Genomic DNA, 22,636 nt, shown 5'->3' on the forward strand with positions numbered 1-22,636 from the left:
AAATCCGCCTTTGCACTCAGGTATATCATAAGAAGTCAAAGTTGGCTTTACCCTGCTTCTAGCCTCAAAGGGCTCTTGAATTTAGGGATGCATCCATTAGGCCCCATTTCCAAGGTTACATTCTTCAGCCAAATGAACAGTGCCAGTTACTCCCTATATACAGCCTGACTTTGATTTCTGTGTGAGCAAGCAAAGCAAGTGAGTGAAAGTCTGCATCTCATAGAACTTCTTCTCCTTAACAATGAATTACAGTAAACTCTCTCCTCTGCCAAAATGAAAGCCCTTTACCCTCTATTTCCCATTTACTTCTGCGACCCAACCTTTTTACCACAAAACCTGCAGTATTTCTCCTTCTTAAGAAAACAAAAACCTAAAAACATTTCAGTAACTAATAATCATCTCTGACAAAGATGTCCTAATTCTAGCACAAGATAAATCTGTCTTCTTCTAACTTTGCCCCTGTCTTTTGCTACATTATCAGCACTGCAATGATTCTAACCCATTAATCAGGGGCTTATACCCTGCATATTAACTCTTCTCCAGATTTCTGGCATATTTGTGAGAATAAAAGGAATCGCCGACCCAAGGTCAATTTCAGTCCCAACTGATATATTGGCAAAGTCTGTGTCTCTCTCTCCCAGTTCTGAGCCCTGGTGCTCTCTATCAGTATCCGCCTGACCATAATGGTTATCTACAGGCTTTTCCTTCTGCTTAGTTTCTCAAAGTTCTATATTATCATGTTTTACCATATTGTTTCCCCCAAAGAATGTCTTACACTTTAACCTATTAAAATGTACCTCCACACAAGAAAAAAACATTGTGCTGGCTCTGAAGCCAGGCCAGCATTATATAGCTGATGACCTTGCTCAGTTTCTCATCTATGAGATAGGTTATATGTGGTGGTTCTCAAGTTCCAGGGTACATTAGAATTACCTGGAGAGTTTATAAAAAGAAAAAGAAAAACAGAGTTCTGGGCTTCCCACTGAGTTTCTGACTCAGTCAGTCTAGTGAAGAGCCTGAGAATTTCCATTTCTGACAAAGGTCCCAGGTTATGCTGATGCTTCTTGTCTAGAGATCACACTTGGAGAACCACTGAAATAATGTTATTAGGATGAAAAATCCTATTTGTAAAGTGCCTGGTTCAAAGTAACCACTTAATGAATGTTAGTCTCTTGTCCTCCACCTCTATTCCACATGTCCTCAAAGCAAAGGAAATAGATGATAAAAATGAATTAATGACATTGGGTTTGAATGGAATCGAGCTAAATGCAATTATCTCTGGGCAAAGCCTTTCTGGAAATAAACCAAAAGAGATATTTCTGTGAGAATAAACTAAAGGAGATATTTTAGGTAAATGAATCTTTAGAAGCTATTGATAAGTATTGGCAAAGGCATCAGACAAAGGACATTTCTACACATTGTCAGGAGAAAAATAACAGAATATATAATTTTAGAGGACAATTTGGTAATACCTACCAAAATGTGAAAGATACATAAATTTTGAGCCAGCATTTCACTTCTAGAAATACGTCCTTCAGAAACACATACAGATGCACAGAAATATAGTGCAATATATTTGCATAACAGCTCCTAAACCCAAGTATATATGAAATGTAATTTTTTTTTCCTGTAAGTCAACTTGATTTATACTTCAAGCCCATTGCACTAGGTGGTAAAAATAAATCCCATTCATTTCAGGATTCATTTCCTGACATTTTTGTAGAGTTGCAGCTGAGAACCAGGGGGCGTGCACAGAGCAGAGGCATTGGGGTATGTACAGATAATTGATCTTATGTCATCATCCATCCATGCTGTCATCTCCTGCCTTGGCCACCATTCGGTTAGTACTCATTAGATTTTATATACAGATTACTGCTACCTTATTGCATGATTTGTTCCTTGCAGTCCCATCCTACCTGCTGCTTCTACTACCCGCATACCATGCCAACTGCTATGGAGGCTGAGACCCTCACTCTTTTTTTTTTTTTTTTTTTGACCCTCACTCTTTTGATGACACTTTCAGATGCTTGGGATTGTTGTGATGTTTCTGTGTCTTATTAATTCTGAGATTGTCTAGGGCTCTAATCAACTAATAACTTCTTATTTTCTTTTTTAGTCCTACGTACTGAGTAAATCAATAAAATTTAATGGCCAATTTTGAAAGCGTCACAGATTTGCCATTTGGAACCTTGTATTGCTTTAGTTTTTATCAAATACCGAAGAAAGGAAAATAACCATTTTGATGGTGAAAAATCTTGTTTTCAAGACAAGTCCCAGATGTAAGCCACTCCTTAATCAGTGACTCAGTGATTATAACTTAGCAACATGCAAGTCTGTGTTAGCTATATATAGCTCTATTTTTGTATGCATTGAAATGAGCCTCTGATGGTCAAAATAGTTTTGTATTTTCAAAACGATAGCAGCTGTTTATCCTTAATTTTGAGAATAATTTGGGGGAGTTATGTACTTTACTTTTTACCCAAAAGACAGGAATGACTTCACTGTTTAGATACAGAAAGAAATATGTTAAATCGTTCAACCAATGCTGCTTGGAATAGACTTCTTTAAAGCATATTTTGATTGTGTAACTGTTCTGAACTAAACTTGGCTTGTGAAGTCTGTGGATGTTACATAACTCCTGAAAAATACAAAAGTAAGAAGGAAAGACAGAATTAAATAAAAGACAATAAGGTTGACGCATTTCAGCATACATTTTTTTTTTTTAAGTAGCCATAAAGTGCCAGATGTTGTAATACAAAGATAGCTAGAACACAGCTCCTTCAATGACTTGGACTCGGTGGGGAGAAAATCAAGTAATAGAGACAAAATTCCAACAAACAATAAATACAAAGTACAAAACCAGATAGCATATACCCTATCTGAAGAAAGGCTTCACAGTGAAGGTCATATTTAATCTGTGGTGGAAGAGGGAAAGAAGCATGTTCAAAAAACAGGGACAGAATTTACCAAGATAGGTGTCATTAGACTACAAGCTCTGCGTTAGGAGGAAGAATGTCTGATTTACCTATTATATCTTTAATGCCTAGAAGAGTGATTGATGCATGAGGTAATCGATACATATTTGTTGAATGACTGAAAACATGATTTCAAGTAAAGGTAAGTAGTTCCAGTTTGTTCTACTGGACTAAAGCACAGAGAGATCGAGGTTAACTGATAAGAGAGTCTAGAAAAGAAGGTAAAGATCAAACGCCTTAACTTTGATCTTTTAAGGAATTAGGATTTTCGTCTTAGAGACAATGGGAAACCATTAATAGCATTTGAGTAGGGCAATGACACAAATGAGTATGTGGTAGCATGTTGGAACTAGAGCTAAGTGCTTGGAAATAGGGCACATAGGTGAAGACGAGTGCAAAGTACTGTTATCATATCATATTATAAAAAGAACAGTCAATTATTCAGACAACAGACTATGTTGACCTCCCTTGACCATCACCCCCTTTCCCACAATCACATACAAGCAGCACTGGGAAAAATGAAAAGAGGGAGTGTAAGCTTTTTGGTGAGGAGGAATGCCCCTCTTTTGGCCAGCATGTCTGGACAACCTTATAGTTTCTACTCCTTCCTCTAACCTCCATGCCTTTTCACAGGAAGCCATGAGAAATAAAATGGTCCTCTTTTGTTCTTTCCAAGAGTCACAGGACTTGGGGATGATGATCCTCCTCCCTCCCTTTGAGTTTTCTTCACAGGCAAATTATAAAATAGTCCTTTTGGCTAAGCAAACTTGCTAGGTAAGCTTCTTGCTTTCATACATTTCTAGACTAGAAAGAGAGAGCAGCCTCCATGTTCCAGTTCAAGAGTTACCTCCAGGGTATACCAATCAAACATTCCCAATGATTCACCATGTTCTTTACTGCATTCTGATGTTCCACCAGAGTGGTTTCCAGGTATCCGATCAAGCCTCCAACCAGGAATAAAAATAAAATTCATCGCTCCATCTCTCTCAAGGACCCTCAAGATCTTATTCCTAACCCTTAACCTCTAAGCCTCATTACTTGACTGGTAGGGGTGGATGGAATGAGGACATAGGAAGGAGGTGGGAAAGCTTCTGTCTATAAGCATTGTTCTTGGGAGTCATTGTTTGGTTGAATTTGAGATTGCAGGAGGCATAATTCTCCCATATTTTAGTTTAGAGGGTGATTTAGCTGTTTCTGGCTGTTCTCTTTGAAAGTTAAGGTAATTAGCACTTCTTGTCCTTATCTATGAGTCCAAGAAGCCAATTTCAGAGCAATAGGAAAAGTTTCACTCAACATTTACCACTGGTTCCCAACAGGAATATAATGCAAGCCACATATGCAATTCTTTTTTTTTTTTTAAAGATTTTATTTATTTATTCATTAGACACAGAGAGAGAGATAGGCAGAGACACAGGCAGAGGGAGAAGCAGGCTCCATGCAGGGAGCCCGACGTGGGACTCAATCCCGGGTCTCCAGGATCACGCCCTGGGCCAAAGGGCGTGCTTAACCCCTGAGCCACCTGGGCTGCCCAACACATGCAATTCTAAATTTTTCTAGTAACCATATTAAAAGAGATAAAACGAAAAAAAAAAAAAATAAAATAAAAGAGATAAAACGAAATAATTGAATTTTATAGTATACTTCAAACCAATATACCCAAAATATATTTCAACATGTGATCAATAAAAAATTATTGAAGAGATAATTTTTATTCCTTTCTTCATACTGTCTTCAAAATCCAGTATTTACTTTATAATTACAGAATATCTCAATTTGGTCTAGACTCATTTCAAGCGCCCAGAACCCATTTTAAACAAAGTTATTTATGTTATTATAGATTATCTTGTGACAAAAGCTAACAATGGTTCCTTACAATGTGCATAGAATAAATCCAACTTCCTATTATACATGTATTTGTGTTTTAGACAATTGAGTGAAAGGGAAGATACCTAATGCAAGTCTCCTTCTTTTTCCACAGGCTTAAAAATACCACCTCCTAGTGTGTCCTTACTTACTAAACAATTATTTATAAACTTTGTTGTCTTAAAATACCTGAAAGGACTATTTTTTTTTGTAAGTCACTGCCTAATTAGATAGAGATAAATTTTCGGAATAACTTTTCTGTAAACTTTGTACCACAACTTAAAAAAAAAAATCGATGGAATTTGTTATCTCTTAAAACACAAATCAAGCTTTTCTTCCACAAAGGCAGCTCAGTGTCACCCTTCGCAGATGGATAGGTCTACTTTCAATGGCCTGGTATCTGAACACGGGCTGGATATGCCCCATCTGCTGTTTCAGATTTATTTCTTCAGACTGAGCAAGAATGAGTCAAGAATCAAGAGTAAAACTGCAGTCATTACCTTTTAAACTTATTTATTTTTTGTTGTTGGTTTGGCAAGTTGCCTCATTTCACAGAGACTTTATGAGGTGCTTATGTTTTACTTTTGAAGGTGAGAACTGTGATCTAATCTGTATTCTGTGTGTTGCTTAGTACACTGGGGGTGCATAATAAATATTAAACAGGAAGACTTCATTGAATCACTCTATACCGTACACTTCCTAGTTTATCCATTGTGCCAAGCTTCCACTACAGAACCATTATGAATAGATGGGTGGCTGGATAGATTCACAAGTGAATTTATTTGATAGTTCGCTGCCAAAATTTTGCTACCTATAATGAAATCATATTTCTTGGTCTTCTCCCATGAATCACAAGGAGAACAGTCTCACTTACATTAATATGAAGCCTAAATTTGAACAAATATATAGTAGGCTCTCTATGTCTGAAAAAATTTAAAGCAGAAGTTAAAGCCCAAAAAACTCCATTTCCATCAACTCATAAAACCAGAACCTCCAAAATGACTTTCTGGCACCTCAAATTCAAAACATTTTAATAATATCAGGATATATGGAAGCTATAACATTGATTCCAGTTTATTTGAAATTGAATTATATTCAGCACATTTTTAATGCTAAAAATGTTTTATTCCTTCAAGCAACTAATCTTTTAAACTCATTGATTTTACAAGATTTTATAGAGCACCTATTATGCTCCAGGCATTGTTTCCAGGCTCTGAAAAACATAAAAAAATCCTGCTTTAATGGAATGCACATTTTATTGGAATATTTAACTCAATAGGTACTCAATCAAAATATTTAAAACACTTAATATAATCAACTATATTTTTTTTAATTCATTCCCACTTAACAGAAAATCCACAAGGTATGTGGTAGAGTTAGGGCAATCATCAAGATTATTTGATACAAAGCTTGTTCTTTTCACGAAACTGTGATAAGTACTTGTCTTTTTATTCAACTTGTCCAGGATTAGGTTAGGAAAGCTACAAGGTCTCTTATAACTCTACAACATTTTTCCTCCTATGTTCTATAATAGGCTATTGTAATCCAAATAAATCTCAAGAAAATCAGGTTTCAATTTGAAAAATGAAGATAATAAGGCTAAAAATAATACTGAGAAAGCAACCCATTCCTAAAGGGTTCTTAAGAGGAAAGCTTATGAAAAACTTGAGCATAAAAATGCAGTAAAGGGGATCCCTGGGTGGCTCAGCGGTTTGGTGCCTGCCTTGGGCCCAAGGCACGGTCCTAGAGTCCCGGGATTGAGTCCCGCGTCGGGCTCCTGGCATGGAGCCTGCTCCTCCCTCTGCCTGTGTCTCTGCCTCTCTCTCTATGTCTATCGTGAATAAATAAATAAAATATTTTTTAAAATATTTTTAAAAATGCAGTAAAATCATGTCCTTATAGATCTGATTAAGATGATAGAAATTATATTGTAAACTGGAACCATTCCATTTTATATTCAAATATATTAACCTGTACTCTTCCAGAATTGTTCTGAAATGTTTCTCAGGCTAAGATTTTATTATCTGCCTATATATCATATATGTCCATATTATGAGTTCCCTTTGACCTCTTCAAATAATATGACTTTCTCCCTTCTCTGGAAAGCCTCCTACAGTCAAACTGCTTCACACTGTCTTAAATGCCTATTACAAATATATCTGTGTCTTAAAAGGTTAGCTTAAAAGGTGGTAAAGAGGGAAAGTGATGTAGGAGACAAACAGGAGATTGGGAGAGACAACTCCTTAATAATTAGAGACCATTCAATTATTTAGAAAATCACTTGTTTTAAAATTTTTAAGAGAAATGTTGTTCCAGATGGACTGTCTTTTTATTTATTTATTTATTTATTTATTTATTTATAAAGATTTTATTTATTTATTCCTGAGAGACACAGAGAGAAGCAGAGACATAGACAGAGGGAGAAGCAGGCTCCATGCAGGGAGCCCAATGCAGAACTCAATCCTGGGACTACGGAGTCATGCCCTAAGCCAAAGGCAGACTATCAACCCTTGAGCCACTGGACTGTCTTCTTTAAATAAAGCCTAGTTTCTAAAATTTTTCTTTGAATTTCGTATCACAGCTTTAAAAATTAAAATTAAAAAATTAAAATTAAAATTAAATTAAATTAATTAATTTAATTAAATGAATAATTAAGTCTATTATCTCTTAAACCACCAATCAACCTTTGCTGAGTGAAGAAAATCAAGGCATCCCACTTGCAAATGAAAGGATGGATCTACCTTTCAATACCACAATATCACAACATTCTGAACCCCTAGATTATCTTCTTAATTCTACTCTATATTACAACTGCTTTCTGAAATTTCTGTTTCTTAAAGAAGTTGGTATCTGAAAATCAAAATGATACCTTCCAGTTGCCTCTCTGAACTTCTCTTGATTTCATACATTCCAAAAGCATTTGTTAAATTGTTTTCTCTACCAGACGCTATTTCACAGACACGCAAAAATGATTGTCATATTACCTGCTCTCCACTCAGAGCCTAGATAAGAGAGATATGAGAAAAAATGGAGCTAAGGGAAGTGATAGAGATGTGCATACTCTCATGAAAGTATTGTGAAAGGGTCTCCAGTCTAGGCTAAGGACTCAGTGAGGAGGTTTCTCTGGTGAACATGGTGCTCGAGAGAATCTGAAAGTGATTGGGATTCCTTAGGGAGGCATGTAGGCAAGTTGCCTTTGCTCTTTCCTGAAATTTATACTCATCGTGAAACTCATTGGTATATTCCATACTCTTCATGTCTCCCACTCTATATAGTGAGTTCTATAAATCAAGACCCATATCTGGCACAAATTTCTCTTTTGAACAGAGTCTAAAATCATGTCTTTAAGACATAAACTCTCAGTCAAGCAGTCTCATTCTGCAATACATAGGTGATTTGGGATTAAGAGATGTATAAGCCCAGTGAAAAGGTTTATATTAATTACTTCAGAAATACATCTTGCAGGACCTGACATTTTTCTCATATTGAAGCAGATATAGGCATTTGAAGCCTTTTAAGAAATAACTGAGTAACTCTCAATTTCCATTTGCTTACTGAATCAAGAACCATGAGGTAACCCTAAGGGAGTCATTTTCATTCTGTTCAGCATGCATTTTGTCAAACCTCACATCAGAACGGGGTACACAACATAAACGAATACTGAATGGTGCTAAAGAGGGTAACTTTTCATACCATATATCAAAATGATAGCACTGAAAAATCGATGCAAGACAAAGCAATTTCAACCCAAAGAGACTGATTGAACTGTAGCTTCCTTATCCCTCTGCTCTCACCTCCCTGGTCAGTCCCAAGATTTACAGCAGAATGCTAACACATGGGTTTGTATTTGGGTATAAATGCACACACACACACACACACATACACACAATTCTGATAAATTATAATCCGAATTGCCTATAGCAATGATGTCTGATTAATATATTAGAATCAAAATGCTTCTTTATTATTTTCCATATTTTCTTTTTTTTTTTTTTTGCAATGGATGTGGATTACATTGATCATCAGATCTATTGTGCTATTAAAATTCTCACCTCAACTTTCCTCATTCTCCATGTGTGATGTGTGTCCTATAGGTTCTCTCTATTCCCAGCCTCATGACTTGGACCTTGGTCTCTAACCAGTGTATTTGTCATGAATAGGAGATCCTCATGACAAATTTAAGCTGGAAAAGGGAGAAGATGGTTGAAATCAGGAATGCTGGAAAAAGACATTTTGTATTTTATTTGCACACAAGTGCTGGTTGATATCTTCTTTATTTCTGGGTTCAGATGCACTGAAAAGCCTGACTTTGTCTATGTGAAATGTCAAGTCACACATGCTATGTGTAGTGTTCTTAGACTCCTATAGCAAGCAATGGGTTTTGTCTTCTTGGACCTTCAAGCTTCAAAGTACAGTCATCATACAATATTTAGTTTCCTCTATTTTGTGGATGTTACTCTAGACTGTAACATCCTTGGAAAGAGGCCATGTTTTCCCCTTTTGTAACTTTACAGAGATGAGACCACAGCTGGTTAAACAGAATGCCCTACTCACTTCTTCAGTATCATGGTGAGAAAGCCGAATGCCCCAGGGAATTTAAAAAAAAATGCCATATTTAAAAAGACACCTTTCACATTCTTTTAAAAGATTGCCTCTGGAAACATGTATATATGACGGGTATTTAGAGATATTGCTTATGACGAATAGACTATTTACCAATCTATACTTCATTATAAACAAAATGATGATGAAAGTATACGCTATTATTGTTGAAATCATTCATACAAATAAGATAGACTGTGTCTAAATCAAACATAGCAATGTAAGACAACCAAAAAAAAAAATTGTCTCTTCTTCAGCAGTTAATTTCTGAGTCAAGAAACCAGTAGATCTTGGCTTGCTTGCAAAGGGTTATTTCCTTTGGAAGAAGAGAGAGGACACATAGCATATCTGACAGGTCGTCATCTCATAGGAAACACAAGTATGGAGCAGAAGGTGGTGCTTCCTCATGAATTTAAAATATGATGCCAGGACAATTTCTAAGATGAAAACTAAACTAGTTCAGGGCTTTGAAAAGGATAAACTCATCAGGAGCAATCCCTTCGCTGTCCAAACCGAGGAGCACTCACATTACATTCTTTAAACAGCAGAGCCCCCAGAGAATCTTGAGGACTACAAAGTGAGAGTCAGACTCCAGACTCCAGGGTTGGGGGTGGAGAAACAAGCCATGTATGCCAACAATGATTCTCACTCAGCATTAAAGACTTTTTCAGGAAGTAAATCAGAGAAAAAGATCTAGCAACCACATGCCACTCAAAGATCTCAGGTTTAAAACAATTTCATAGCTCTCGTTGGCCTGACTCAAACATTGGCAGGGAGGAAATGGTCTGGTAGGGCATTGCTTCTCAAATCTGAGCACCCAAAGGTCTTGTCTTCCAGGGGATGCTGACACTCCAAGACTTGAAACCAAGTAGCAAGCTCCTGGATTACCACTGAGCCCTGAAAGGTACACTGAATCTGTTGGGTTTCAAAGGAATGGGAAACCTCTGTCCCACCTCAGAGCTGGTTGTTTAAACTAGTGGAAGGGGGCACTGGACGGGGCTTGCACAGCCTCTGAGGTGATGGTAAGCTCCAGGCCTGACCTAGGGCTCTGCCCTGTTGGTAGATACCCGGCACTTGCTCAGGCCACATTTGATGCATGTGATGCACAAGGAGGGGGAAACCCTATTCCTTCTGTGGCTGGAGGCTCAGGGCTTCCAGGACCACAGCTCAGACAGTGGAAGTCAACTTCCTCCCTGCCCACATGGCACTGTGACCTAACAGACTGTGTCTTCATTCCAGGAGAGCAAGGGGGGCACAGGAGGAAATGCTACCCCTTGTTCTTATGGCCTCCCAGACTTTCCTGAAGACATTGAGTCTTTTCCTCCCATCCCCATCTCAGTGTGGAAAACTGGAGCCAGACCACTGTTTCAGTTCACCATTGCCTCATCTGCATGACTTTCCAGATTCCTCTTTGGGCCCAGAAATGTCACAGCCTCTGACCTGTGGTGCAGTCTTTGACCACCGTTGATGTTCTTGGCCCTCAACACCATTGTACAAATCAGAAGGTGACCCTCTGCATGCATATGAAGAGCAAGGCTCAATTCTGCCAGGAGAGTGGGGCTGGATTGAAGGTCTGGCTGGCTCCCAATATGAGCTTGGGCAAGGAATCACCTGTACCACTGCTCCTGTATCTTCCCTGCAGCTACCCATAGCCCCAGCACCATCAGCCTGCTGAGAACCATCCAGACCCCTGAGTGTGCATCCAGTTCTCAGTGAGTAGATGACCCCCAGGAACAAAAGTGCGTGGAGCTCTACCTAAATGACTTGATGCCCAAGTCCCTGAGGCATCTAGCCTTTCTCGGTTCACCTGAGGTTCCACCTTGGGGTGAGCCTTCTCCTCCCAGATTCTTGTCTACCTATCTACAAGGTTTTCAGGATAGGAAGTCTCGAGGAGAACCAGGGAGGAGGCTGAGGCTGCTAGTGGTTCAGAAGCAGCCAGCGTGGGGTGTTGTCCTAATGGTTCCCATGCTTGACTGAGATGCCTCCTCTGTGTTCCTAGCTTGGACTCTGCCCCTGAACCCAACAGGATGAGAGCAGCCTGACTCACGCTCCTGCCCGTGACAGGGAAATTATGAAAAACAGCTTGAATTGTTTCCAGACCTCCTCATGAATTCTGTGTAGTATGACCTTAAATATACTAGGTAAGCTGGAAACTTAAAATAGTTCAGCTCTTAGAATTTGGTCTTCTCCTTAAGTTGCATTTCTTAACTGGTAAGGTTTGGGTTTTCTTTGTTAATATAAAAAATAAATCCAAGGCCAAAATCCCATAGATTTTGAAGTGAAATCCTCATAAAATGGTTTAATTTGCCATTAATAGCCATCCTGTTGCTATCTGGCTTAATAATTATTTAGAAGAGTACTTTTGGCTATTTATTCATGATTTTGTTGTTGACTTCTATTTTATTGGATTGACTGGAAAATACGGTCTCTGTGGCTGTGAGATGAAGTATATAATTCACAATTGTATATGCTCTGAGAATGTAAAAAAATAATTCACATTCTCCATCGAATACAAATGTTTTAAATATATATATGTTTGTAAATATTTGAAAAGTCTGCTGATCTTATTTTTAATGCACTACGTCTTTACGTGATTAAATTATCTTTATTGTTCCAGAGGATTCTGTTTTATATATTTTGATGCTGTGTGTCTGATGAATAAAAATATTAACCTCATTTTGGACTACAGCTTTTATCATGATATAATAAGCCCTTTGTCTCATTTAATGCATTTGTTGAATGCTTTGCTTTATCTGATATAGCAATATTGTTAGTCCTTCTTACTTTTTTATTTGCATTTGCCTTTATGATTCTGCACATCCTTTTCAGTCTTTATCTTCATTTTATTTCAGGTGGGTTTCTTATAGACAATAAACATTGTATATATTTTGTAATCCAATTTGATAGTGTTACATGACAGGGAAATGTAGTTCATTTGAATTTATTGTGAAGACTAGTATTTTGGTTTTATTCTCATCATTTATAATATTCACTATTTGTTAGTTTTTCTATTTTTACCTCTCCCTATGTTCTTGCTTATCATAGTAAGCTTTTTGCTATTCCTTGTTTTTCTTCTCTTGTCTCACTTTTAAATATTATTTTATGATTCTCCTAAACACTTACTTACTATTCTAATAAAATTATGATCTATGCATTTTTATCAATACAGAAAAATAAGTCACTGTAGCCACCACGATATTTAATTTGTCATCACCTCCTGTCCCCTCTTGTCCCCTCCTACCCCTTTGGAGGGGAAACATTCCCACCTGTCCCTATCCCTTCATCCTGAGAAAACTCTCCATCCTTGCCAACAGCTGATATTTGGGTTTTGCGTCAAAAGTTTTGTATTATTAGTGTTTCATATCCTGGCTAACTTTTCTGAGACAGCATTTGCTTCTGTTTAGGAATAAGTACTTAAAATTTAAATATATTCCAGTCATAGCATCTTATCCACTTATTTTATCTTTGTATTTTAAAATCCATAGCATCTCATGGTTCGACATTAGGATATCCATCACTATGATTCATTAAGTAAATAAATTAAAGATGGAACATCATATTGCCTTTTTATGCTTTTGAGTTTAGTAATATCCTTTCACATTCATAATCCAGATAGCGAGATAAGCAGGATTTTATGCACCAAGGCTTTCCCTTCATTGCTCTTCCAAACTGAAAAAATAAAACATTGCTGCCAGTTTAGCCAACAGTTAAACTTTACTGCAAAATATTTTGATACTCTTTCCTGCTAAAGTGACCTGTGACTCACATGGTGATGCTCAAATCCCATTTGGGAATTTAGCAAACTAGCAGATTCTGCAACATGAAATCCTATGAGATTTGGATGTGCATTTGTCCAAGCCCGCCATAGGGGTTGATATTAAATATTTCACAAATACTATACCTTCCAGGAATTCACATTTTCTTTATTGAATGTAGAATTGTGAAATCTTTAAGAAATAGCTGAATCATTACTTCTTGACTATCTCCTGCTTGTTAAAGCAGGACTATAAAATAGCTCAAGGGAAGCACTGAGAAATTTGCTTTCATTATACTCAATAGCCTGCATCTGTCCAAATCACATATGAAAGGATGTGGACAAATATAAATTAAAATTGAATTTTGCAGAAGAGGTTGAAGAACTTCCCCAGAATAAATTAAATATATAAGCTGAAATTTGATGTAAGGCATGAGCTCAGTCCTACAGATGGACTGTAGCAACTTTGCAGACATTTTTCCTGTCTTCTCTTTTTATTTTCCCAGACTTCTACAGATTTGCTAGGAAGAATAAAAAGATGAATAGATTCTAGCAGTGCTAAAGGTGTGTAAATAAGAAATGGTATACTTACCATTTCTTCATTAATAGTAAGTATGTAAATATTTGCAAATCAATCAAATGATACACTACATAAATAAAAGAGAGAATAAAAACCATATGATCCTCTCGATAGATGCAGAAAAAGCATTTGACAAAGTACAGCATCCATTCTTGATAAAGACTCTCAACAAAGTAGGGAGAGGGAACATACATCAACATCATAGAGGCCATTTATGAAAAACCCACAGCTAATATCATCCTCAATGGGAAAAACTGAAAGCATTTCCTCTAAGGTCAGGAGCAAGACAGGGATGTCCACTCTCACCACTATTCATTATACAGTACTGGAAGTTCTAGTCTCAGTGGTCAAACAAACAAAAAAAATAATAAAAGGCATGCAAATCAGCAAGGAAGAAGTCAAACTTTCACCATCTGCAAATTACATGGTAGTCTATATAGAAAACCCAAAAGACTCCACCAAAAAATTGCTAGAACTGATACATGAATTCAGTAAAAGTTGCAGGATATGAAATCAATGTACAGAAATCTGTTGCATTTCTATACACTCATAACAAAGAAGCAAAAAAAAGGAATCAAGGAATCAACCCCATTTACAACGGCACCAAAAACCATAAGAAACCCAGGAATTAATCTAACCAAAGAGGTAAAAGACCTGTACTCTGAAAAGTATAAAACTTTTTTTTTTTAAGTATAAAACTTTGATGAAAGAAATTGAGGATGACACAAACGTATGGAAAAACAGTCCATGCTCATGGAATGAAAGAACAAACATTGTTGAAATGTCTATACCATACAAAGCAAACTACACTTTCAATTCAATCCCTATTAAAATACAATCAGCATTTTTCAAAAATCTAAAAGAAATAATCCTAAAATTTATATGGAACCACAAAAGACCCTGAATATCCAAAGGAAACTTGAAAAAGAAAAGCAAAGCTGGAGAGATCATCATTTCAGACCTGAAGATATATTACAAAGCTATAGTGACCAAGACAGTATGGTACTGGTACAAAAATAGATGCATAGATCAATAGAACAGAATAGAAAATCCAGAAATGAACCCAAAACTACATGATCAATTAATCTTTGACAAAGCAGGAAAGAATATTCAATGGGAAAAAAAGTCTCTTCAACAAATAGTATTGGGAAAACTGGATAGCAATATGTAAAAGAACGAAACTGGACAACTTTCTTACACCATACACAAAAATAAATTTAAAATGGATGAAAGACATGGAATGTGTAAATGTGAGACAGGAAACCACCAAAATGGTAGAGGAGAACACAGATGGTAATCTCTTTGACATCTGCCATTGCAACTTTTTAGTAGATACAGCTCCTGAGGCAAAGGAAACAAAAGCAAAAATAAAACTATTGGGAATTCATCAAAATAAAAGGCTTCTGCACGGCAAAGGAAAACAATCAACCAAACTTAAAGGAAACCTACAGAATGGGAGAAGATATTTGCAAATGACATACCTGATAAAGGGTTAGTATCTACAAAGAACTTATAAAACCCAATACTCCAAAAACAAAAAGCAATTTTAAAAAATGGGCAGAAGACATGAATAGGCATTTTTCCAAAGAAGACTTCCAGGCAGCTAACAGACACATGAAAAGATTCTCAACGCAACTCATTGGGAGGGGAATCCAAATAAAACTACAATATTACCTCACACCTCTCAGAATGTTGTTGGTGAGGATGGTGGAGAAAGGGGAACACTCCTGCACGGTTGGTGGGAATGCAACCACCACCACAGAGTGGTGGTACAGCCACTCTAGAAAACAGTATGGAGGTTTCTCAAAAAGTTAAAAATAGAACCACCCTAGGATCCAACAATTGCACTACTAGGTGTTTGCTCAAAGAATATAAAAATACTGGGCAGCCCCAGTGGCCCAGCGGTTTGGTGCCGCCTTCAGCCCGGGGTGTGATCCTGGAGACCTGGGATCGAGTCCCACATCAGGCTCCCTGCATGGAGCCTGCTTCTCCCTCTGCCTCTCTCTCTCTCTCTCTTTCTGTCTGTCATGAATAAATAAATAAAATCTTTAAAAAATATATAAAAATACTAATTCAGAGGGATACATGTGCCCCAATGTTTATGGCAGCATTATCTACAATAACTAAATTATAGAAAGCCCAAATGTTTATCAACTGGTGAATGGATAAAGAATATGTGGTATACACATATATAATTATATATATATATATATGACTTTTAGCCATAAAAATGAAATTTTGGGCTGCCTGGGTGGCTCAGTTGGTTGGTTGAGCATCCAACTTTTGATTTTGGCTCAGGTCATGATCTCAGGGTCATGAGATCATGCCCTGCTTCAGGCTTCACGCTGGTGTGGAGCCTGCTTAAGATTCTCTCTCCCTCTCCCTCTGCCCATCTCCCTATCTCTAAAAAACAAAACAAAGCAAAAAAATGAGATGTCGCCATTTTGCAACAACATGGATGGAGAATATTACGCTAAGGCAAAATAAGTCAGAGAAAGAGAAATACCATATGATTTCACTCATCTGTGAAACTTAAGAAATGATAAAAAATGAGCCTGGGGGAAAAAAAAGAAAGAGGCAAATCAAGAAACAGACTCCTAACTATAGAGAACAAACTGATGGTCACCAGAGGGAGCGGGGGGGATGGGCGATATAGGTGATAGGGATTAAGAAGGGCACTTGTGGGGCAGCCCGGGTGGCTCAGCGGTTTAGCACCTCCCTTCAGTCCAGCGCGTGATCCTGGAGTCCCAGGATCGAGTCCCATATCTGGCTCCCTGCATGGAGGCTGCTTCTCCCTCTGCCTGTGTCTCTGCCTTGCTCTCTTTCTCTCTCTCTCTCTCTGTGTCTCTCATGAATAAATAAATAAAATCTAAAAAAAAAAAAAAAAAAGAAGAAGAGGGATCCCTGGGTGGCGCAGCGGTTTGGCGCCTGCCTTTGGCCCAGGGCGCGATCCTGGAGACCCGGGATCGAATCCCACGTCGGGCTCCCGGTGCATGGAGCCTGCTTCTCCCTCTGCCTATGTCTCTGCCTCTCTCTCTCTCTCTCTCTCTCGCTCTCTCTCTCTGTGTGACTATCATAAAAAAAAAAAAGGAATCAAATTTTTTTAAAAAAGAAGAAGAAGAAGAAGAAGTAGAGTACTTGTGATGAGCACTGGGTGTTGTATGGAAATGTTGAATCACTATATTGCACACCTGAAACTAATATTATGCCGTATGTTAACTAATTGGAATTTAAATAAAACCCTAAAAAAACCCATTTCATGATTGGATTGTTTGTTTCTTTGGTGTTGAGTTTAATAAGCTCTTTATAGATCTTGGGAACTAGCCCTTTATCTGATACGTCATTTGCAAATATCTTCTCCCATTCTGTAGGTTGTCTTTTAGTTTTGTTGACTGTATCCTTTGCTGTGCAGAAGCTTCTTATCTTGATGAAGTCCCAATAGTTCATTATTGCTTTTGTTTCTTTTGCCAATCCAATCATGAAATGGGCAAAAGACATGAAGAGAAATCTCACAGAGGAAGACATAGACATGGCCAACATGCACATGAGAAAATGCTCCGCATCACTTGCTATCAGGGAGATACAAATCAAAACCACAATGAGATCCCACCTCACACCAGTGAGAATGGGGAAAATTAACAAGACAAGAAACAACAAATGTTGGAGAGGATGTGGAGAAAGGGGAACCCTCCTGCACTGTTGGTGGGAATGAGAACTGGTGCAGCCACTCTGGAAAACTGTGTGGAGGTTCCTCAAAGAGTTAAAAATAGACCTTCCCTATGACCCGGCCATTGCACTGCTGGGGATTTACCCCAAAGATACAGATGCAGTGAAACTCCGGGACACCTGCACCCCGATGTTTCTAGCAGCAATGGCCACAATAGCCAAACTGTGGAAGGAGCCTCGGTGTCCATCGAAAAATGAATGGATAAAGAAGCTGTGGTCTATGTATACAATGGAATATTCCTCAGCCATTAGAAACGACAAATACCCACCATTTGCTTGACATGGATGGAACTGGAGGGTATTATGCTGAGTGAAGTAAGTCAATCAGAGAAGGACAAACATTATATGGTCTCATTCATTTGGGGAATATAAATAATAGTAAAATAGAATAGGGAATAGAGGGGAAGGGAGAAGAAATGTGTGGGAAATATCAGAAAGGGAGACAGAACATGAAGACTCCTAACTCTGGGAAGACTCCTAACTCTGGGAAACGAACCAGGGGTGGTGGAAAGGGAGGAGGGCGGGGGGTGGGGGTGAATGGGTGGCGGGCACTGAGGGGGACACTTGACGGGATGAGCACTGGGTGTTATTCTGTATGTTGGCAAATTGAACACCAATAAAAAATAAATTTATTATTTAAAAAACCCTAAAAAAACAAATAGATTTGTCTAAGGACATGTAAGAAATGTTTTTTTTTTGAGATTATTAATAAATTAAATATCTTATTTAAAAAAAACAAACTTTTTTCAACTTTATTGATTAAACACAAAATCTTCAGTTTTAGGTAAGTTAATATTAAGAAGACACCGAATATTAAATGGAGAAATGCTTCATAAAGCCTGATGGTTAGAGAAGTTCTAGGCTCTCAATAACATGATAGATCCTTGGGACGCCTGGGTGGCTCAGCGGTTGAGCTCGGCCTTGGCCCAGGGCGTGATCCTGGAGTCCCAGGATCAAGTCCCACGTGGGGCTCCCTGCATGGAGCCTGCTTCTCCCTCTGCCTGTGTCTCTGCCTCTCTCTCCCTGTGTCTCTCATGAATAAATAAAACCTTAAAAAAAAGATAGACCTTTAATAGTTCACTGGACTCCCCCCACCCCCCAAAAAAAGGAACCTCTTTCAAATGTATGCTCTCAGCATTTGTTTCAAATAGCATTTTTGAAGTTTGCTGATTTATGAATATAAAGTCCTCCTCCCCCTTCTTGCTTCATAGCAAAAAGTCTCCTCTCCTCAACTGGAGTGCACAACCCCTCCCAGGGTGTCGCGAGCCCACTTCTTCCCTGAGGTCAGGAGACGGTTGTTGGTCATTTGGACGTTTGGAGGAACTGAATGAGGTAGTAGCCAAGCTTTGGATGGGAAGGCTCTCACCCTTCCTTCTGTCTTTAAGAGCAGAAGTTAGTAAATGACAAAGCTGTGTTCTGAGTTCTAGTCTGCGGTGATTGTACAGCATAGAATTACTCACATGTATCATTTTAGGAATCAGGACAAGGGGATTTGATAAAGGATTTCATGTCACTAGAGGGCAGAAATATGTATGGTGCTTGTAACAACTAGATATTGAATGCATCTACCCATCTTAAACTAACAAATCATCCGAATAATGCTTTCCTAAATTATTCTTGAATATAGTCAGTGTAAAGCAAATGACGCTCAATTATGGTGAAGTTTTAAAAATGTGGGATTTAAGAAGTTTTGAATTCATAAAAACAAAAATATTTTAATAAAGACTGCTAAAAGCAATTGCTAATTACTTATTCTAGGTTAAAAAGATTTATTTAATCATTTCAAGAACCTTTTTTTCCCCTAAGCCTACATTTTGTTATTATTATTTTCTCTGGAAAACTATAGTAATCACTGACTCTTCTCAAGTTTCTTTGCCTTTCTGACATGCATTCTTTCATCCCTTTGCCATTATTTTAGTGAGGATGGAGACAAGGAGCCATAGGGGGAAAAGAGCAACAAATCTAACTTAAGATGTGAATCCCTAATGAAAAATAAAGATATTCTTGAGCCTTGGTTCAAAACACATATTTTTTAAAGTTGTAACTGTGTTTTTGGCCTCATTCTCGTTGGTCCCATCAGCCAGTGGCTTCTCACTTTCCAGGCAGAGCTGAAAAGCCCCTTGTCAGTGCAGGCACGGACCATATAATGCATCATCTATCTTTGAAGTGGAACAAACACAACCCATCCAAAATGAATAAGAATACATTATAGCAGACTGGTGGTTGTCAATAAAGATGTTTTCATAGCAACTATTCATTCAAACACAATAAGCAGCCACAGTATTCTCTCTTCTCCAAATGACAAATACCTGCCCCACTAAATCATGTCCTCACAAAGTGAGGAGACGGTTTCAGACTTTGAATCACTTGACATTGAAGAGAATTCGAATACAAGGAAATCTCTTCTTTATATAATTGTTCATCCAGTTTGCATTTTTTTCCCCTAAAGTGTATGCTTTTAGACATCTGTACGATGCGAATGGTGAGCATAATGGCTAAGGATTTTGTTGGTGATGCCTTTCCATGCTTCATGTTAACAAACATCACAAGAACTCATAGGATGCTAGTATTTAGCTTGTAGGGACCGAGAGAATAAAATAATACCCCTAACATGCTCACAGCACAGCGGCGAAATAAATCCTGGCTAAGTTATTATCATAATTTGAAGATGTGATTTGCATTACTTTGTTATAAGTAATCGAAAAATATTTTATTTGCTGGGCGATGAACCTTGAGTATTCAAAGATTTCTGCATAGACAGCTCGGTCCTCGGGACTGCCTTTTGAGATACAGTTCTTATGCTGCAATCTCACAGACAATGGTCTTATAAAATTCATTAAAATTGGAAAAACAGACTTCAAAAAATACTCCTCACTAAAAGGTTTAGTTTACACTGAAAAGGAAGCCGTGATCAACTGTCCTCTTGAGAGGGTGATGCTCAGAGAGAGCAAATTCCCGAATGTTTTCTGCTTGTTTAAAATACTTCAATGACTGTTGACTTGGAAAATAGGGCTATCAAATTTATTTCTGTTTTCCCTAACCCAGTCTTTACAATTCATCGTAGATTATAGACAAATACTTAGAAATTATTTTAGCAGACAGTGCTTCTTAACAGTGCTATGTACATAACAATATTTCAGTATCAGAGACTTCTACTCCATTTTCAACCCCAAATCCAGCATACGTGATCTAACAAGGAGTTATTTTTCCAACGATAGACATTATGATATGATCTTTTGCCCCCACTTTGCGCCAGCAACTGCACTATATTTTATTGTTGTCTAGATCATCAGGAGCACAAAAGTGTTCAGCAATAAGCTCCGGAGACATGCTAAGGAGACAGCTAAGGAGAGGGGAATGATGTTTCATGTGAAGTGTCACGGCATTCTCATTTCTGTTCAATGAAGGAAATCTGCTTCTGAAGCAGGAGAGAGAGGTTCTTGTCTCATGGAATCCAGGAATGAATCTCATGGACAAAGGAGAGTGAGGAAAGTTTTATTAAGCAAGGATACAGAAAAAGTTCTTGGGAGGGAGAGGGGTCCCCCAGGGTTGCCAATGTGGGCCTCCAATTGACAGTTTTTTTATTTAGAATTGACCAAGGAGCTTGTGGCCTCATCATTCTTATGTCTTGGTTTGAGTAAGGACTGCTGATAACATCTTTAAAAATGGGCTTATTTCTTCCTTGGGGTCTGGTTACAATGGGACTGCCTTTAAAAGACCCCACTTCTGATGCCCAGGGTGGGGTGGTCTGGTTTGTTCCCTTATCTCTGGTTTCCTTACACCTCTGCATTTCTGGGATTCCTGTGAGCCTGATCACATAGCCCCCTACCTATCCCTTCCTACCTAGCCCCACCGGTCCCTGACTCAATGAGACCCTTCAGATGTACATGGTGGGTCCTATACTTGGGTGATGATTGCCAACATGTATCTGGGGATAGGGCTGGGGATAGAGATAAGGGAAGTTTCCAAAGGAACTTTTATATGCTAAAGGAGACTTACTGGATCCTGGGGGTCGGACTAAGACTGCCTTTTGCCCTTAGCAAAGTGTCAACATCCAGGCAGTTGAGTCCCTAGGGGAATGTCACTCTGCCTGTTTCAAGGACCTGCCAGTGGGCTGTGAGTAGTAAGGAAATGTAATAATTTTTCTTCTGCCTTTGTTTCCCACATCCCTTTCATTTCAAACCCCAATAAAAAAGTCTTTCTTCCAGATGAACTAAGCTAAACAACCCATCGCGGCACACAGAAGACAGCGGGCAAAGACCCAGAGGAAGGTGGCAGGAGAAAAGCAATACGACAGCAGAGGGTGGGGCAGGGTGTAAGAGCTGTAGCACTGTGCAAACACAGAGAAAAGACCTGTCCTGTCAGTAAAAGCTCTACCCCCAGGCATGTTTTATAAAACAGGTTGGGAGTGAAGCAAAGCTTCCTTAGCAGGACTCTGCAGCCTTCTCAGCACTTAGTGTGTGGCAATGCACAGAGTGGGCCAAGGGGTAGGAAGGTCACAGCCCTGAAGATAAATGCGGTGTCAATAGAGAGAAGTTGTAATAGAATTTGGAGAACATGGGAAGGAAGAGGAGCCCAGCCTGTGGTGAACAGAGGTCAATATATTAATTGGATATACCTAGAATTTCAACGGTTCTTTTGTGAAGGAGCACCAAAAGCCAAGTGTCAGTCGCATATATTTGTATGGGTGCTTATATTACCTACAGTAAAACAGAACTGTCATTCTCAAGGTATGCTCTGAGTTTGATCATTTAAAAAAAAAAAAGGTTTTTGTTGTTTTCTTAGCACTTTATCATAATCTTCAATTATCTGATTTATTTATGATGTGTGTTTTCTGGTTGTCTCTCTCCTGCGCTGGAATGTAATTATAGACTGGGACCGGGGCCCTCTCTGTCTTGCTCACCTTGATGTCCCTAGAATGAAGAACAGTGCTTGGGAGAGGCACTCAATCAGTATTTGTATTACTAAATGTACCCGGTGCTATTTTAAGTCCTTTAATCCTTATATCAATGATATGATCCAGGATTGATTATTTTTCCCATTTTACAGATGAGTGAAATAAGGAATAGAAAAATGAAGTGAGGGACGCCTGGGTGGCTCAGCGGTTGAGCATCTGCCTTTGGCCCAGGGCGTGAT

General features: G+C 38.4%; 1 long non-coding RNA gene across 2 annotated transcripts; it reads left to right on the forward strand.

Moving 5' to 3' along the window:
- Positions 1-1,616: 1,616 nt before the first annotated feature.
- On the forward strand, positions 1,617-12,889 carry LOC112646016 (uncharacterized). 2 transcript variants are annotated; one of them, XR_003127428.3, is made up of 3 exons: positions 1,617-1,840; positions 10,278-10,344; positions 10,680-12,889. It is a non-coding gene; the product is annotated as an uncharacterized LOC112646016 (long non-coding RNA). The 2 variants fall into 2 exon arrangements; XR_003127427.3 differs by having other exon boundaries at positions 1,617-1,770.
- The last annotated feature ends 9,747 nt before the right edge of the window (positions 12,890-22,636 follow it).

Source organism: Canis lupus, chromosome 34 (genome assembly GCF_003254725.2).
Source record: "Canis lupus dingo isolate Sandy chromosome 34, ASM325472v2, whole genome shotgun sequence".
In the NCBI taxonomy this organism is placed as follows: domain Eukaryota; kingdom Metazoa; phylum Chordata; class Mammalia; order Carnivora; family Canidae; genus Canis; species Canis lupus.